At 42.9% G+C, this 13,568-nt stretch overlaps 1 long non-coding RNA gene across 1 annotated transcript in view; it reads left to right on the forward strand.

Moving 5' to 3' along the window:
* The first annotated feature begins 312 nt into the window (after window positions 1-312).
* The window catches only part of LOC120398478, a 42,387-nt gene continuing 29,131 nt past the window's right edge, over window positions 313-13,568 (forward strand). The window contains exon 1 of the long non-coding RNA XR_005594466.1: window positions 313-383. This is a non-coding gene — a long non-coding RNA (uncharacterized LOC120398478). The remainder of the gene's footprint in view (window positions 384-13,568) is intronic.

A 13,568-nucleotide genomic window follows, 5' to 3' on the forward strand; every position in this document is an offset into this window, starting at 1 on the left:
AATATTCGTAAAATATTGTTTATGCTGTCTTTCTCTGCACTTCCCTTTGATTTAGTGGCAAGAAGAAGTTGTCAGCACTTTAATCTGCCATTTTGTAGCAGCAGTCAGCTATGTTACAGACAAGCTCTTGTGGATTAAACGTTTCAGGATTGTGCTGTCTGTCTCCCCCTCGACTGTGACCCCAGGTGGCTCTGAAGTACTTCAGGTCAAACTTATTATATCCCATTCACTATCCCAATAAACAAGTAGTGTGTTGTCACATTGGAGTGCTGCATATTTTTCTAGTAATTATGTCTTATTATATATTTACTATTCAGAAAATGCAGGTGCGGGTTGTTGAACCACGGCCAGTGAAAATTCGCCTAGCTGGCAGCAATTCCTTGGTGAGTCATGTTTCACTGTCTGTCGGTTTTATAACTGTTTTCACTACTAATTTAGCTCTACGATGCAATATGCAATTAGTTCTATTATACAAGCAGCTGTATTCAGTTTTACAATGGCACTTTTCCCTTTGACTTGTACCAGAGCCTGTTGTGGTTCTGCTGGTTTGATGACTGGTGCTGTAAAGTGGTAGCTGGATGAGCCACAGTGACCCAGGAGCCTGATACAAATATGATTCTTACTTGTTCACTACTGCTTTAATGCTGTTTCTTACTGCCCTATTATACATGTGGTCACAGAGAAAGCTGTTTCTTGCTACCGTAAGTAGTATTGTCATGCAGAAACTTGTTACTGCACTAGTGTCTCCTCTGGAGTCCTGGAGCTTATTACAAATAACATTTGTAAGTAAAATGTGAAAACAATAAGATCATCTTGGAAAATTCATTGCTGAGATTCAGTTCAGATAAGCATTCCCCAGTCTGACTCTTGTCCAAGTATCTGAATCTTTGAAGGCCTCCATATCTTTCATCCTTCTCTCTTTACTATGAGAAGGTTTCACTCCTCGCCAGTTCCCAGCAGTCACATTCTTTGGTGGGGTCTTAGCAGCTTTCTAGCTCCCTGACACCACTCTTCAGGAGTAGCAAGGCGTTGTGGGGGGCAGCCTCCACACCTACCCTTGCAGTGCTGGTCCCACGGCTGCCTGCTTGAATTTTCAGATCAGACACAGACTTTTCCCGGTAGTGAGACCCCCAAAAGTCCCCAAAGTGTGAGATTTGGAGCTTCTCAGATGCACAGTGAACATTGAGGCATAACAGCTCTGCGACAGGAGCAGAAGGCTGAGATTCTGCCACCAAAATGTTGGAAAGGTGGAAAGTTGACTACAACAGAACTTATCCCAAACTTCAAATAAAGGTCAAGTGTGCTTTGAGGTCATCTATCTCTAGCACAAATAGAATTAATATGAAAACAATACAAGGTACATTACTGACAAGCTTCTCCGTGAGATAGTATAAGCCGCAGGGGAAACATTAATCTAAACCCAACATTAATTTCAATCCAAAACAAGTGGGTAGAGACTGAAGGTTTGTTTGCTACTGACTGCAAAGGCTCTTTATGACTATGTATTGGTCTATATGAAATGAGTTGGATGTCTCACTCCAGCTCCTAGTGGATAAGTGTACATATCACAGAATGCCTCATCACAATTGGCCCCCTTGTTATCAGTGTCACCAGAGAGGCCAAAGACAGACCCTGGTTATTGAGAATGAACTCCTGGTTCTTACCCCCCAGTGGTGATGCCTTCAGGCCATGATTGACGCAACTTTTGGATCCATTATGCCTGTCCCAGAGGGAGGTGCTGAGGTGTAGCATTTGGGGCTAGGTGCCTTTAAAAGTCTATTCCTAAATCCCAGTTAGGCACAATGCCTCCTGAAATATCAGCAAGTTATAGGAGGAACAGAGCCTGTTCCTGTTACAGGGGGCATGCACCTGCATCTAGCCAGCTGTGCCTTCCCCTCAGGGGAGATGAAAGGACTGTGGTTTTGCCCAGTTCTGTGCAGGGAGACAAGCACTGAGAGAGTTCCCTTATGCCCTTTCTCCCCGTAGAGTACCGCTAGAGAACTGGGCACAATCTGGCCCTGGCATGTTTGCCCCCTATGCTTGTTCTATGGATAAAGGGCATTAAAATTCACTGTTAAAAGAAAAATGAAGCAGACAAAACCACCAACAACAACAAAAACCAGCTTTTTAAAAGCAACTACAAAGCCCCAAAATAGTAAACTACCTTTGTTTAAAAAAGATCATTTAAAAATTGAATACACATTGCTTATTTGTTTATCATTATGAAAGCTATTCTGTTAAAAAGAATAGGGCCATGAGAAACTGCTGAAAAATATTAGTGAAATTGTTCATTGAATTTCTTAGTGTTTTATTACAGCTGTTTTCACACCTATATATATTTTGTGGTGTTGTGACGTGCCACACAATAGTAACATAGTTGCTTTAAAAAAATAAATAAATAAAGGAAAACCATGGCATTTCATGTGTGTTCTCAGTGGAGCAATAATTTTGTTCAAATACGGCACCAGTTTTTTCCTCATTAATGGAACCATTTGCAATGAAAATATTCCTGGTGTGGTTAAAACAGTGTCACGAAAATGGAACCCATTTCAGGGACATGCAAACTGCCCACATTTCAAGTGCTTTGAATTTCATGTATCCATCTCTGACAAGCACATACATAGCTGATTTACACCGGCTGAGGATCGGGCCTGTAAAGAACATATTCACTGCTGGCATAGTGTCTAAACAGTACTGGCTGCAGTTCTCTCTCTGACCTGACCACTACTAGTGAAACTATTTTCCAAGAACTTTTCACTGTAAGAGACAAAGAAATGTTCTGCTCTGCAGAAAGTAGCTATTCAGAAGAGCTAGACTGACTGAAAATTGGTAGTTTGCCGAGAGCTCGGTCATTTTAATACCCAGAGACTGGGTTTATTCTAGGGTAAACAGCTGGGATTATATACCTTTTTCAGAGAAGGAATATAAAACAATAATGAATTTTATAGTTCTGTAAAGATTTACAAAATTAGTCCCAGGTCTAAGGTTTAATTGTTTAATGTCACCAAAGAACTTTACAATAATTGAGCACTATGGAGTGGGAGAAATTAATCATTTGATTGAGGTGAATTAAGACTTTCTAATGGCACATTTATCACTGATTTCAAGCTAGTTTCATTTTCCATTCATAAAATTCAATTTCAGATTCAAACTACTGTATCTGTATGGGCTGTTTATAGAGAACGTGTATGTTTTACAGGACATGCTGTTGCAAAGTAATGTCAAAGCTGGCATATATACTGATCACAACAAGGAAATTCTAGTATCAGAGGGGTAGCCGTGTTAGTCTGGATCTGTAAAAGCAGCAAAGAGTCCTGTGGCACCTTATAGACTAACAGATGTATTGGAGCATGAGCTTTCGTGGGTGGGTCATTGTAGACTGGCCGACTCAGCCCTGCGGCGCCTCCTGCTGGTGACTCCGGGGAATTAGCTTGGTTTCCAGCACGGAGCGCCCTCTGCAGGCCAATGATCTGCCTGTTCTCTGGCCCCATGTCCCTCCCTGGACCCCGGTGCCCTTTTACATGGGGTGCTGCCCCCTGGCTGTAACCCCTTTCTCTCAGGGTCTCCCCTCTCAGGGAACCCCCACCCTCTATCCCCACCTTGCCTCAGTGTGTGGCCACTGCCAGTCGTTGTCTAGCCCCACGTCCTGGGGCAGACTGCAGTATCAGCCTATTCATCACTGGCAAGGAGGGTTTGGACCTGCTGCTTTAGCCTACCCCTGGGCTACCTCTGCAACCCCCAGTACCTGTTAGCCCTCTGCTAGGCAGCAGCCTGGGGCTTTCCAGGCTGGAGCTCCCCAGCTCCTTTGCCTTTCCCCAGCCCTGCTCCACTCAGGTACCCGGTCTAGCTCCCTGCAGCCAGGCCCATCTCCCTTTGAATGCAGAGCGAGACTCTTTGGGCTTCTGGCTTCCCTGGCCTTCTTATAGGGGCCAGCTGGGCCTGATTGGGGCGTGGCCCAGCTGCAGCCACTTCCCAATCAGCCCAGCTTAAAAGCTGCTTTCTCAAGCCTCGGCCCCTTCCCAGGGCTGTTTTTAACTCCTTCAGGGCCGGAGCAGGGGTCCACCCTGCTACAGTCATGCATCCAACAAAGTGGGTATTCACCCACGAAAGCTCATGCTCCAATACGTCTGTTAGTCTATAAGGTACCACAGGACTCTTTGCTGCTTTTAAGGAAATTCTAGTTTACCTTGGCAGTCTTAACCCACATTGCAACGCCAAGGCATGAACAGTCTACATGGTGCAGTATTTAAGACCTCCCTCTACTCCAATACTTATGATAAAACTTGGTGGCCCAAATTTTCAGCCAGCATTTTCTTGTCCAGTTTTCCTAACTGAACCCAATGAGACTTAGGCTCCTATATTCCTAACTCAATTTTGATACTGGGACTTAGGCTTCTAAGTCACTTGGGTGCTTTCAAAAAATTTTCCCATTGTCCTCACTTAAGCAAAAGTCCCATTTAATTTAAATAAATTCCTTGGAGATTTGCCTGGCAAAAGAGTGCATGACAGGACTCAAACATTGGACCTAAGCCAGGAGTGGGGGGAAGCCACCTGGGGATTCTCAACCTGGCTCCCAGCTGGGAGCAAGGTCCAAGCACTCAGCTTTCCAAGAGAGTGGGGGCTTCCTTTCATGACTCCTGCCATGACTCTGACAAGACAGCCAATGTAAGGGATGCAGTGTCTACACAGACACTGTGTCGTCCTAACTACACCAACATAGGCCTTACGCCTCTTATGGAGGTGGAGTTATTATGTCAGTGTAATAGGGCACTTACATTGGTGGAAGGAAGGCTGTAGTGTAGACACTGACAGTTAGACAAGCCCTCAGTTAGCTCCTACAGCCCTGTACTTATTATACCAAGAAATAAAGGTGCCACTTTTGCTTCAACAGATTAATAAATATAACCAAACTCATGAAGAAGAGAGTCCATACCTAACAGTGACACATAATTTATACGTAATCTTTGGAGAAAAAGGGGAAATCAAATTTGCATATTACAAAATAAATCAATTGATGACCACCTGAATGACAAAAGAATATGTTTGCTCAGTGAAAGATCCCAGGAATTTATTAAAGTGTACTTTATTATTTAATGAGTCACTCATTTTACACACGCTTCATCTACAGTTTAGATAGAAGCTGTTGAAATCAATCTTGAGGAGGACATTTGAACACTGTAATGAATGAGCAATTTCATCTTCCATATATTAATATTTGTGGTACAAACCAGGCTTTGAATAAAGTGATCTGGAGAATAGGGTGAGGCTTTATTCTTCTACAGTGAGAGACCAAAGTAGCATTGCTAGCATGTATTCCAAGAACTGAGTAGTCATGTGACACTTCTATCACTGGGTCTGCTATATTTGATTATATACGTATTGATGTACTTCTGTGGGTTGTCATAGCAACAAGGAAATAGTCAATTGCAACTTAAATGAAACCTGCCTCCCTTTGGCTGCTTCTATTAGTGACGCACCAGAATGAACTCTAAGGTTACTGTGAAACAGAAGTATGAAAGGAAGTTATTTCAGGTAAGAAACAAAATGTGGCCAGGTTCATGGATGTCTATGCCCACTTGGCACATTGGGAGTTCCTCAACCAACTATTGTGGGGCCTTCAACCACCCATTGTCTAATTTGTTTTAACTTGTAGAGATTCTCTTTTTGGCCCTTGATTTCAGTGGGCAGAGAATCAGATACACAGGGCCAGATTCTCAGCTGGTCTAAACCCATATAATGCCATTGAAGTCAATTAAACTGTATGGGCCAGATTATCGACTGGTGTAAATTAATGTAGCCCCATTGAAGTCAGTGGGACTATGTATATGAGTAAAGTTAAGCACATATGGAAATATTTGTAGGATTGGGGCCATAATAATAGCGCCAGAGGTAATCACTGTCTCCACAAACTTCAGCCACTTCCTTCAATCCATCTTACTCTATGGAGTAAAATATAGGCCTTACAACATGTCTAGAAGACTAATAAATCTGAGCTTTGTCAAGCCAAAGAGTCAAAGACCTCTCAAAGAGAATCCCCTGCCAGCTGTTTTCAAGGTTAAGTAGATTCCAAATGGAGAATGAAAGAGAAAATAATGTCCTCTTCTACAGCCTCTTGAAATATTGAGGTAGATCTAGCCGCCACTCTGGTAGTGCACAGTAGCCAGAAAGCCAACTTAACTGGCTAACTAGGAATTTGTGAATCCCTAGGTGGCATGGAGTCAGTGGAGTGGAAAAAATAGTATGTGATCATGTGATTAAAGACTGTATCATAAAGCATATGGACATGGGGTCCAAATTAAGGGTACACAGGCAACCTTAGTTCTGGCATTTCCTAATTTTTGACTTTGCAGCCTTAATAATGTTATTTTAATGTAGAGTTGTGTGTGAGAGATTTCCTAGCTTTTTTTTTTTTTTAAACATACTGACAACTGGAAATTCCATCATGAGGCATCCATTGATATCCACATTGGTCATCAGCAGGGCTGGAACATTTAGATCCACACAGATTTCTGTCACTTGAGGTAACAGAATAACTGATAGCAGTAGTAGCTTGTCATCTTCTGTGTGGACCAGCACTAGTTGGGGATGAGGCATGTACTTTGCCAGAGGGTTACACAGATATTTGCAGATAGCAGTGGAATGATGAGATTCAAGAATCTTGGGTTCCATTCCAGGCTCATGATGGGAGTGTGCTTTAATGGGCATAGACCCTTCTGCCTATTCTCCCCAAGATTGATGCTGTCTGCCACATCCCTTTTAATGTATCCTTCTCTCAGTCCCATTCTCCTTTCCTACCCTGTCTCAGTCTCCACTGCTCAGGCTTCTCATCCCAGTCCAGTCTCCTTGCCCTGCCAGTCCCAGTTCCTCCCTCCTGGCCCTCCATCTGATCTGTCTCTCACCTACTTGACCTCAGTGGCTTTCAGTCCTAATCTCAAATTCCCGCCTACACTCTACCATGGCTCCTTGCCCCAGATTCATGCTGCCCCATGGCTCCTTACTCCAAGCTTTTTTCCCTGCCAGTCCCAGTTGTCCACTCATATCCTGTTCCTTGTCAGATTAATCTCCCCTCCGCCCAAATTATTCCTAGTCCCAGTTTCCATCTCCATGCAGTCCCAGTCTTCTGCCTCCCCTAATTCCTCATCTGATCTCAGCGTAGTCCCAGCCAGCTGGCTCCCAGTCCCAACTCCCTCTCCCCCACCCCCGCAACCCCCCAACCCCTAGTCTCCTTGCCGTGTCAATCCCAGTTTCTTTCCTCACAAAATCATAGAACTGGAAAGGACGTCGGGAGGTCATCTTGTCCAGTCCCCTGCACTCGTGGCAGGACTAATTATCTAGACCATTCCTGACAGGTGTTTGTCTAACCTGCTCTTAAAAATCTCCAATGATGGAGACTCCACAACCTTCCTAGGCAATTTATTCCAGTGCTTAACCACCCTGACAGGTAGGAAGTTTTTCCTAATGTCCAACCTAAACCTCCCTTATTGCAATTTAAGCCCATTGCTTCTTGTCCTATCCACATAGGTTAAGAAAAACAATTTTTCTTCCTCCTCCTTGTAACAGCCTTTTACATACTTGAAAACTGTTATGTCCCCTCTCAGTCTTCTCTTTTCCAGATTAAACAAGACCAATTTTTTCAACCTTCCTTCATAGGTCATATTTTCTAGACCTTTAATCATTTTTCTTGCTTTTCTCTGGACTCTCCAATTTGTCCACATCCTTTCTGAAATGTGGTGCCCAGAACTGGACATAATACTCCAGTCGAGGCCTAATCAGAGCAGAAGAATTACTTCTTGTGTCTTACTTACAACACTCCTGCTAATATATCCCAGAATGATGACCGTTTTTCTTGCAACAGCATTACACTGTTGATTCATATTTAGCTTGTGGTCCACTATAACCCCCAGATCTCTTTCCGCAGTACTCCTTCCTAGGCAGTCATTTCCCATTTTGTAGGTGTGCAACTGATTGTTCCTTCCTACATGGAGTACTTTGCATTTGTACTTATTGAGTTTCATCCTATTTACTTCAGACCATTTCTCCAGATGGTCCAGATCATTTTGAATTTTAATTCTATCCTCCAAAGCACTTGCAACCCCTTCCAGCTTGGTATTGTCTGCAATCTTTATAAGTGTACTCTTTATGCCATTATCTAAATCATTGATTAAGATATTGAACAGAACTGGACTCAGAACTGATCTCTCCAGGATCCCACTCGTTATGCCCTTCCAGCATGACTGTGAACCACTAATAACTACTCTTTGGGAATGATTGTCCAACCAGTTTTGCACCCACCTTATAGTAGCTCCATCTAGGTTGCATTTCCCTAGTTTGTTTATGAGAAGGTCATGCAAGACAGTATCAAAAGCTTTACTAAAGTCAAGATATACTGCATCTACCGCTCCCTCCATATTCACAAGACTTGTTATCCTGTCAAAGAAAGAACAGGAGTACTTGTGGCACCTTAGAGACTAACAAATTTATTTCAGCATGAGCTTTCGTGAGCTACAGCTCACTTCTTCGGATGCATAGAATGGAACACACAGACACACCTAACTTAATTGTATCTAATTTGCATATTAATTCGAGTTCAGCAGTCTCTCTTTGGGAGAACACTTCAACCTCTCTAACCACTCAGTGACAGACTTGAAGGTGGCAATTTTGCAATAAAAAACCTTCAAAAACAGACTCCAAAGAGAGACTGCTGATCTCGAATTAATATGCAAATTAGATACAATTAAGTTAGGCTTAAACAGAGACTGGGAATGGTTGGGTCATTACACGAATTGAATCTATTTCCCTATGTTAAGTTCTCCTCACACCTTCTATGGGTCATCTCAATTATCACTTCAAAAACTTTTTTTCTCCTGCTGATGATAGCTCATCTTAATTGATTAGACTCTTCCTGTTGGTATGCATATTTCCACCTTTTCATGTTCTCTGTATGTATAAATATCTCCTGTCTGTGTGTTCCATTCAAGTACTCCTGTTCTTTTTGTGGATACAGACTAACACGGCTGCTACTCTGAAACCTGTCAAAGAAAGCTATCAGGTTGGTTTGACACGATTTGTTCTTGACAAATCCAAGCTGACTGTTACTTGTCTCCTTATTATCTTCTAGATGTTTACAAATTGATTGCTTAATTATCTGTTCTGTTATATTTCTGAGTACAGAAGTTAAGCTGACTGGTCAGTAATTCCCCGGGTTGTCCTTATTTCCCTTTTTATAGATCGGCACTATATTTTCCCTTTTCCATTCTTCTGGAATCTCTCCTGTCTTCCATGACTTCTCAAAGATAATCGCTAATGGCGCAGATATGTCCTCAGTCAGCTCCTTGAGTATTCTAGGATGCATTTCATCAGGCCCTGATGACTTGAAGACATCTAATTTGTCCAAGTAATTTTTAACTTGTTCTTTCCCTATTTTAGCGTCTTCTGTTCATTTTCACTGGCATTCACTACATTAGATGTCCAATCACCACCAACCTTCTTGGTGAAAACCGAGACAAAGAAGTCATTAAGCACCTCTGCCAAATCCACATTTTCTGTAATTACCCCTCCACCCCCACAGTAAGTAATGGGCCTACCCTGTCCTTGGTCTTCCTCTTGCTTCTAATATATTTGTAGAATATTTTCTTGTTAACCTTTATGTCTCCGGCTAGTTTGATCTCATTTTGATCCTCGAGAATCCCTCTGTAAAATCTTGGATACGGGCCCCTGCTTTGGCTTTTCTAATTTTGTCCCTACATACTTGTGTTAATTTTGTCCCTACATACTTGTGTTATTTATTTATATTCATCCTTCATAATGTGACCTAATTTCCACTTTTTGTAGAACTCTTTTTTGATTTTTAGATCATTGAAGATCTTCTGGTTAAGCCAGGGTGGTCTCTTGCCATACTTCCTATCTTTCCTCTGCAGTGGGATAGTTTGCTCTTGTGCCCTTATTAATGTCTCTGAAAAACTGCCAGCTGTCTTCTATTGTTTTTCTCCTTAAACTTGCTTCCCATGGGATCTTACCTACCAACTCCCTGAGTTTGCTGAAGTCTCTCTTCTTGAAATCCATTGTCTTTAATTTGCTGTGCTCCTTCCGACTATTCCTTAGAATCACAAACTCCACCATTTCATGATCACTTTCACCCAAGTTGCCTTCCACTTTCAAATTCTCAACCAGCTCCTCCGTATTTATCAAAATCAAATCTAGAACAGCCTCTCCACTGGTAGCTGTCTCCACCTTCTGAAATAAAAAAATGGTCTCCAATACATTCCAAGAATTTATTGGATAATCTGTGCCCTGCTGTGTTATTTTCCCAACAGATGTCTGGGTGGCTGAAGTCCCCCATCACCATCAAATCCTGTGTTTTGGATGATTTTGTTAGTTGTTTAAAAAAAAGCCTCAGCCATCTCTTCTTCTTGTTTAGGTGGTCTGTAGTAGACCATGACATCATGACATCACCCTTGTTTCTTACTCCTTTGATCCTTACCCAGAGACTTTCAACAAGTCTGTCTCCTATTTCCATCTCAATTTCAGTCCAAGTGTATACATTTTTTAATATATAAAGGCAACACCTCCCCCCTTTTTTCCCTGCTGGTCCTTCCTGAGCAAGCTGTACCCTTCTAATACCAACATTCCTCCAGTCATGTGCATTATCCCACTAGGTCTCTGTGATACCAACTATGTCATAGTTGTGTTTATTTACTAACATTTCAAGTTCTTCCTACTTATTCCCCATACTTCTAAGATACTGATTTGATTCCACCCCCCAGTTCTATCTTTTCTCTCCTTTATCCCTGCTATAACAGCCCATGCTTCCCCCAAATTCCAAACCTTTTCCCAGGTCTCCATGTTCTTGACTCATCTGTGGGCTTTGGTCACCTGCCCCCTTCAAACCTAGTTTAAAGCCCTCCTCACTTGGTTAGCCAGTTTGTATCCAAATATGCTCTTCCCCTTCCTCGATAGGTGGACCCCATCTCTGCTTAGCCGTCCTTCCTGGAACAACATCCCATGGCCAAGGAAGCCGAAGCCCTCCTGACAACACCATCTTTGCAGCCAGGCATTCGCCTCCAGGATGCATCTGTCTCTGCCTGGGTCTCTACCTTTGACTGGAAGGACCAAAGAGAACACCACCTGCACTCCAAACTCCTTCATTCTTACTCCCAGAGCCCTGTAGTCACTTCTGATCTGCTGAGGGTCATACCTCGCAATATCATTAGTGCCCACATGGATGAGTAGCACGGGGTAGTAGTCAGAGGGACGGATGATCCTCGAGAATCCCTCTATAAAATCTTGGATACGGGCCCCTGGCAGGCAGCATACCTCCTGGGATGCTATGTCAGGGTGACAGATGGGTGCCTCGGTCCCCCTCAGAAGAGAGTCTCCAACCACCACTACCCTATGGTTCCCTCCTGGGAGTGGTGGCTGTGATCCTCCCAGCCTTGGAGGTACATGGCTTTTCCGCCTCCTCTGGGGGTGATTCCTCATCACTCGTTGCAAGGGCAGCATATTGGTTTTCCATTACCATGGTGGGTGGGTTGGGAGTAGGGGTGGAGCACTGCCTGCTGCCAGAAGTAACCAGCTGCCAGGTTCCTCCCTGTGACACAGTGTCCTCATATTCCAGTCCCTGTCTCCCCAGATTCCTTATCTCAATCTGCTTCTTTTCCTGCCCACTGGGCTGGTCTACCTTTTATCCCCTCTGCATTCAGATCAGATGGCTTCATCTTCCACAATCCTTAGGCACTAGCAGGGGATCACTGAGAGCACGTGAGAGACAGGCTCTCTGCTTCCATTTCCAATCTTTGGCTCTACCCTGGCCTGGACCAGCTGGGAACCACCATTACAGGAAAGTCTGACTTTGCCCTAGTAGCCTTGCACTGGAGCCTGCTCATTGGCTCTGTGGGAATGATGCATCCTCAGTCTAGCCAGCACTAGGAGTTGAGAGGATGGAGTATGCTCAGTACAGATGGAATCTTCAGAGATTTTAGCTGCTAAAAATCAAAGTCTCTATGGAACATGTGAAAACTAATTTTTCAAAGGCTTATAAATTTGCCAAATTTGGGCAGACTTTCATGGGGGACAGCAAAAGGCCCATCCCTAATACAAAGGCCACCCACTCACCACCAAATTTCAAGTCCCTGTACAAAGAATGGGAGCATTAGAGTTGTTCAAAGGAAAGGTCACAATTTTTAAATGTGGACAAGACAACATATTTTTTTCTTGTCGCATTCTCTGAAATGGCTAAACATTTTGGCTTAAAATTTCCAGAAATATTTAGCCGGAGGCGGACACCCAGCATGGATAATTTCAGCCCAAATGGTTAAAATTTGGCAAGGTTATTAGCAACTGAAAACAGGAACAATGAGAAGTGTTGGGCAAATAGCAAGTGATGGTTCCAGCCCCGCCTATAATACAGCACAAGTAACTGAAAGGGTTTAATATGTGGGACAGAAAGAAAAACAGTTGATGGTGATAAAAAGAAGAACAAAGGCCTAAATCTGAAGATAGGAAAATTCTGGTTACATACAGAAAAACATTTCTTTGTAAGAGGAAGAGGAACTAGGAAATTGCCTGTGTAGTGATGTAGTTGAGTCACCTTCATTAGAGGTGTTCAGAAACAAGTTAGATAAAATTCCTAGTGGGGTTAGTACAGGGGAAGATCCTGTTCCTTGCAGGGGGTTGAACGAGATGACTTACTAGGATTGGCAAAGACCTCCCATCTATGATACCTTTATGACACCTCTTCTCCTTTATAGAACATTAGGTTGGGAGACTCCTCAGGAGGTCATCTAGTCCAACCCCCTGCTCAAAGCAGGACCAACCCCAACTACATATTTTGAACTTCAATATCTCAAAAAATGTGTTTGCCTTATAGAATGACATTTTACGGCCTACAAGTTCCTAAAGTGGACTAATGGATTTTTGTGGGGTGTGGAGAAGACTGAATTTAAAGGTAAAGGATTGCTTTGTGCTCTAAAACTTTTAAAACTTTTAAACCTCTATTTGAAGGTTGAAAGATGGCACACATATTTCCCTTTATAAATAACGGCTCAGAAGATGCCATTAGAGTCTAAAAGGTCAATAATCTGTGAACTGCAATTTCAGTAAGTGGGCTTTACATAAAAGAGTGCCTTTGATTCAGTCCATGCCATACCATTCTGACACCATATTAGGGCTCTGTTCAGCAATAGACACATTTTAGCACCTCCTGTGTGCATTGATTTGCATCTTCAAAGTGTGCTCAGCTGCACTTTTTTTTTATATAATGGATTTGAACTAAAGGTATTTTTATTCATGGATGTGTGTAAATATATCCCATATATAAGATGTATAGATATAGCCATCTGGTTTGAAACGAGACCCTTCTTACAACATAGAACTCCTTGCATGACAGAAATTGAGGGAGCAGAGTGAGAACAGCAGCCACCTTTGTGCTATCTCAATCCCTGAAGCTGCTGGGGCTAAATTAGAGAAGCCTCAAGGCTGTTATAATGTATGCTGACAGAAATTGCTGTTGAGGGGACCATTCCATTGTCCAGGGATTGCCAGAGCACTTGCACAGCTATACCTCCTGATGG

This window comes from Mauremys reevesii, linkage group 2 (assembly GCF_016161935.1).
Source record: "Mauremys reevesii isolate NIE-2019 linkage group 2, ASM1616193v1, whole genome shotgun sequence".
Taxonomy (NCBI): Eukaryota; Metazoa; Chordata; order Testudines; family Geoemydidae; genus Mauremys; species Mauremys reevesii.